Below are 6797 nucleotides of genomic sequence, written 5' to 3'. Positions count from 1 at the left end.
GTATGTGATACCTTCTTCAAACAATCTCATATAACTAGAAAATAGTTTTACAGTTTTGTTCAATCATATCTCAACAATATTTTAGAAGCTATCATGACAAATGACTAAAAAAAATGACTATCTTATTTAATTATCAAATTGGCCAAAGAACCAAATCCAAAATATGTTACCTTTTATCATAATACTTTAAATAAAACTGAGTAAGATTGGTACAATTGTTACCTAGCATGAAAAAAACTACATTACCCATGCTCTAAGACTCTTTCCATGCCACTTTGACCTTGATCCATCTGTCCAAATCAAAACAACAAATCAGAAATCTAGAAAACACTAATTAGAATGGACAGAAACTAAAAATGCATTTTTCATTATGACTACAAATGGACACTCACATACAAATACACAAATTGGCACACACATACCAAACTTATACCAGACTCATGTTCTATGACGACTCTTGCTCTTTAACTCTTGACTGCTATTTTTTCGTTGTTCTCTAACTCCATATCTGATTGATAACACTAACCACAAACTGATTAGTTTAAAATCAATTTAGAACATGAAAGCAAAGCAAAATTAAATCAGTTTAAAACCAAAACCAGAATTGTTTTAAACTCAGCTTTATTGTCAGTTTTAGACAATAACACCATTCTCAGTTTAAAATAATCAGTAAAACAAACCAAAACTCAAATAAATCGTTCTTTAAAACCTTAAAACCTAAAAATGTAAAAACCTTAATTCTTCAAAAATTAAGAAATACATAGAGAGGAAGAGGACTAAGAACTATAATAACCTTAAACTAGTGTTATTCAAAACAGAAAGATGAAACAAAATAAAGAAAAATAACCTTAGTCAGGGTTTCATGAGAGAGAGAGAGAGAGAGAGAGAGAGAGAGAGAGACTTTGTCGTGGTGAGTAACACTGAGTAAAGATGAATGGTGAAGGTGGACTGAGAGAGGGGTTTTGTCGTGGTGGGAAGAGCATCGGTGGAAAGGAGCTCTGTTATGACTTCGTGAGAGAGAGATATGAAAATAAAAATGAGTGAAAATGAAAACGACAGTGTTTTAGGTTGGAGATTCGGGCAGGTCTGGGTACTCGCGGTCCAGTATTGGCTACCCGACTGACCCATTAAAACCCAGGGAACTCGATTACTCAACCTGTTAGAGTCGACTAGACTCGCCCATTTCCTTTTTTTACGGTTAGCTGCGGGTTGGGTCGGGCCACGGGTCCTGTCCAACCATACCAATCCCTATATAGTGGATCGGCTCATAAGATATATGTTCCCCAATTGAGGTCGAGTTTGATGAGTGAAACCAAATCTTTCTCAAATTTACTAGGGACAACGAGTGCAATGATGCCCCATAAAGAGTGATGTCAAATAAAGTTTGACATCCAGACAACTGAGATCAAGTTCCATGTTTTTAGCACCAATGATAATAGTTGTTAAATAACACAGAAGTGCAGCCTAAAAAATAAAGTAATGGCAGAGTATAATAACAGGTAGTGTCGCGGAGATATGAAGACCAACCTATGGTGGAGCACCACATATCACCAACAAAGGAAACAGTGTCTTTTTTATCAAGTCATGGTGGATGAAATTTACCCTTAAAAAAAATAAGTGAGATGTTGCATTCGAACCCACGCCATAACATCTGATGTCTCTATATAACTAACAACTTAACTAATTTAACAGGACAAGTGAGATAATATTACATACGAAAATAACTAAATGAGAAAATATTATATACAAAAATAATCAAATAAGACAATATTTTTGGAGACTACAATTATATGTCCAGCAGAATAATTTTCTCTATAAAACCCACAACTTATAAATCATTTACGGATAATCAATAAAAACAAATTATTTTACACATTTAATTTTTTCACTTTATTTTTATATGCATTTATATTTTAGTAATTCAACATTCGCATATATAATACTTAACATACTTAATCCCGTTTAAAGTAGTTAAAAATTTACAAATAAAGAACACAATTTCTCCATATTATTTGTTTAAAGAAAACACCATTTAAAATTATTAGTATATATTTCTACTCATTTTGAAAGTTTGATACATTAAGTCAGTGATGAAGTTTTCTTGGGTGAGAGAGGTACACGTGATTTCTTTGAATAAACTGGAGTTTCCAACTAATGAGAACTTTTTATCATAAAACTTATTTTTTTTGTCAAATTTTTTACTATCTGATATTTTTATTTATTTTTAATATTTTTTTAAATAATTTTAATATGAATATCTTTTAAAATAATAAAAGATTGTTTCAACTAATGATAAATTGATTAATCCAATTGCCAATGTGATTGACTTTTTTTTGGTGAGTTTCACAATTCAATATATCTACTGCAGTCACGTCAATAATTAACTTTATACACTTTTCAATTCTCCAGTTAAAGCTTATACACATTAGTCAGACCATACATAATTAAAAGGATAAACGTTAGACTTTCTAACACTAGTAAATAAACTGAAATTTTAAAATATTTTATAAAATAACAAGACCATTTATCAATCTTGGTACAATTGGTTATCTCAAAAATAAGTGTTAAACAACCTATGAATAGGTAGTATATTCTTTTATATATATTTTTTAAAAGCAAACTCTTAAGTAAAGTATTTAAGTTAATACAATATATATTTTCTAATTACTTTTTATTGAAAAATTATACTTCTATTTAGTTGTTATTTTAAACTTAATATAATATTAGTTATATTTTATAAATAATACTCTGAAGTATTTATTATAAATAAATTGAATTAGATAATAAACAATGAATAATATTAAAATAAAAAGATAAGTAATTTTATCATTAGTAAAATTTATTATCATTTTTTAATTGCTCATACAACTTAAAATCAAATTAAAAGAAATATAAAGAGTAATATAAAAACAATCTATATCGATTTTTTTATATTTTATATTATATTAACAATTATGTATACTAAAGATCATACATTTTTTTATATTATATTAATGATTTTGTAAACTAAAAATTAAAAAAAGTTTAATATGTGTGTTCATTTTAAAATTGAACTTGATAAAGTATCGAATATTTTAAAGAATTATTAGATAGAATAATAATTTTTCTCCTCTCTCATTTTATTAAGACAAATTCATATTATCTTCTCGTATCTCTTACTCAATAATTATATATTTATATTTATATATAAAAATTAAAATATATATTATAGATCGAAATCAAAATTATATGTAAATTGAGATGATATATTTTTAATGAGATTAATTACTATACACTGTCAGTGTAAAAAGTTTTACACCGTCGGTTCATCACCATCACCCGTTTGTATTATTTTATAGATTTTTAAAATAAAAGTCAAACTTCTTTTAATATCCAACGTCTATAATTAAGTGATGGTGTAAAACTCTTTTACACTGACAGTGTATTTCAATTAATCTCATTTTTTATATAATTTTAAAAATTACATATATATTAAGAAAGTAAAAAACTATTGCGTCCAAAAATAATTTAAAAAAATTGTATCTCCTGGACTGAGGTACAAGAGTTTGTGGAGTTTGTGGAAGTAAGAAGACTTTCCACTTTAGGATTAAGAGATTGAAAAAAAAAAAATTAAGAGATTGGGAAAAAAACTCAATTTTTTTTGGCCGAATGAAGTTGATTTGTGATGTTTATTTATAAGTTTTTTTTCTCTTTACGATGTCTATATGTGTTCATTAAATGTTAAATGTAATTATGATATAGAGTAATCATATTGTTATGAAAATACTCTTTAAGATCCAATTGCAACAATCCTAAGTTGAGCATCAACTTTGGCAAGAAGTTGAAATCCAATGTCATTTTCTTATCTTGCGTCTATTATGGAAATTTTGTGTGACTGTTTTATTCTCCTGCTCCATGTTCAACTCCATGTGTCTAAAATTTTTATCACTTACATTCATAAAATATATAAAACATGTTCACCTAAATGATTTTTTATTTTACAAAGATGAACTAATTTAGAAAAAAATATTTGTTTTATGCATTGTTCATTCATATGAAAGTATTTCATATATTTTTTTATATATTATTAATATTTTAAGGGAGTTTTTAATCTCCTTAAATAAAACCTCTTACGTTTAAATAAAATATTGCCTTTTTAATATATATATATATATATATATATATATATATATATATATATATATATATATGCTAATTCAACTTGTCAACCTATATTGGATTACGTAGTTAAGTTAATCTTTTTTTTTTAATTTCAACGACAATAATTTTTTATGTAACGAAATAATTATTAAGAGATTAATATGTATTTTTTTTATCCAAATACCCCTGATTTCAAAAAAAAAATTGATTTAAAAAAAATTCTCAATTTATCCCACTTTTAAGAGAAGGCGTCAGACCAATTGGCGGTAGTTCCTAAAGTTAGAGAGGAAACGTCAATTGGATTGGCTATAACACATGGTGTTGTCAATCCAATTGACGCTCATGTGTTAGTTTGTAGAGGAGACGCCAATTGGTCTGGCGTCTCAGTGTAAAGTGTAATTTTTTATTTTATAAATATAGGTGTTGTGTGAATCATTTTTCTACATCTCATTTCATCATTTTGCAAACATGTTTGGTGTTCGTCGCTGCTATGGAAATGTGGTTTATTCGAGAGACAAACCTCCGATGTTAATGCTCTTCTAGAGCATCAGTAGTTTCGATCAACTGAAGAGGGAGCGGGTTCGTTGGTTAGATGGAAAAAATAACAGAAGGGGAAAAATTAGAAGTATTGAGAGACTCGATAGTATATTTGATTGGGTGCGAGTCAAAACTGATAAGGATGTTAGGGAAATGATGTTTGGACGAGATGACATCAATTTGATTGTTGTAATCAGTTAGAAATGTACTATTTTAAGTTTGCTTATGTTGTAGTGATGTTTGTTGTGAACTTTGTTATAACAAAAAGATAATGATATATAAAAATCCAAGGTTACAAAAATTAAAAGGAGATATTATCTTATGATGTAGATGTTGCTCCTTGATTTGGACAGTTGTTCTTATTGTGTCCTGGTTGATGACATATACTACATGGTCTTATCATTTTATCAGTCGTATCCATTTATGTTCCAATACGCGTGTTGTTTGGCCGTCCTTTTTTCTTTCTTCGCATCTCGTCGTTGTGCCAAACTATGCCACCTTCATATGGAGGTCAGTATTCCTCCATTGGTAGCACTGAGAAGCTTTTATTATACACATTCATGACGGTAATGGTCTTGTAAACATAAAATAGATGTTTGTAAGCGTCCTGGCGAGTATGTGCGCATGCCGCAATGACATGGGAATAAGGAATACGAAAGGCTTGAAACTTTCCATAATCGCACCAACTTTTGTTTAGTTTGACAGCATAGGATAAATCTGACCTCCCCTCATTGTGGTCCATTGTTTCCTGTACGCTGAAATTTTTCCTATGATGGTCAAAGATTGTAAGCGCGTGTGTGCTAGCTTTGATACTCTCCTCTTTCATCACTTTCATACAACATTCACTGAATATTTGACCCGAAATTAACACTGCACTCCATCTTTCACATGTTGTTGCGAAAGTAGAAGCCAACCTATAATAGGTTGTTCTAACCAAAGTTGTTATTGGTAGATTTCTAATGCCTTTGGATATGTCGTTCATACATTCCACAAGGTTTGTTGTCATGTGGCCCCATCAACAGCCTCCGTGAAAAGCCCTTGTCAACTGCTCTACTGGTATGTTATCCATCCATCTTACTACATCTGCATTAGACAATCTAATTTCGTCACGGTAATATTGAAATGACGAATGAGTTAGAGCATACCCAACATTCACCACTTTTTTGCGAAGGTTCTTATCTTTGATTGCACGCATGAATTTTTTGCGATATGTCTAATGCAATAGACATGAGTAGAAGGAGGATCATTGTCATACCCCAATTTTGTCCGGACATATTTAAATTTTCATAGAATTAATTTCATTTTTATTTTGCATCATATGCATAACATGACATACATTTCATCATGAATAATACCTGAAATATCAGTCAGAATAAATTTATTGAGAATACAGACAAATTGGTTAAATCGTTTCTCAAGAAAATGCAAAATCAGCAGCGACTGTTCGGTTATATTTCGACCCGCCTGAGCCTTTTAACCGGTGCGAATTTATTTCAGAATTTGAAGAAACGCTGTATTTTTTAATAAGTATATTTTGTGTTGATCATTTTAGTGTGTCTAATTTAATTTTTCGAACAAATTTATATCCGACTTTTATTCACAATCAGTCCTCTTATTTCTTTATGCAAGTATCCAAATCAGAGATTATTTAATTATTATTATTATTCAAATTAATTTACTATTTAGGAATTTTTAATAAAAATGTTTCTTTAATAATAGATAATAATAATAATGATTGACAAATTAAATATATTTTTGACATTGGATCCTCTTTTAAAAAAAATAATAAATAATAATAATAGCTAGCATTGAAAAGATTTTTTGACAGCTGGCAAAACCCACCTATTTCCTCATGTCTATCTCTCTCTCACGCTTCCCACACATCCTCTCACACACTTTTCTCACCTATCACACACTTTTCTCACCTATCACACGCTACCACGCCTCTCTTCCGTTAAAAACCCACTCAAACATGTCTCTCTTCTCTCTCACTTCTCTGAAAAAAGAAAAAAAACAAAAAAAACTTCTTCGTTCTCCTCTCCGCCGCCACGCCTATCATCATCCTCCACCACAAAACCTCGCCGCCATAAACCCTTCTTCCTCTCAACCTACCTCCATCC

Source organism: Lathyrus oleraceus, chromosome 3 (assembly GCF_024323335.1).
Source record: "Lathyrus oleraceus cultivar Zhongwan6 chromosome 3, CAAS_Psat_ZW6_1.0, whole genome shotgun sequence".
Classification (NCBI taxonomy): domain Eukaryota; kingdom Viridiplantae; phylum Streptophyta; class Magnoliopsida; order Fabales; family Fabaceae; genus Lathyrus; species Lathyrus oleraceus.
Note: the sequence above shows the minus strand (reverse complement) of the source record.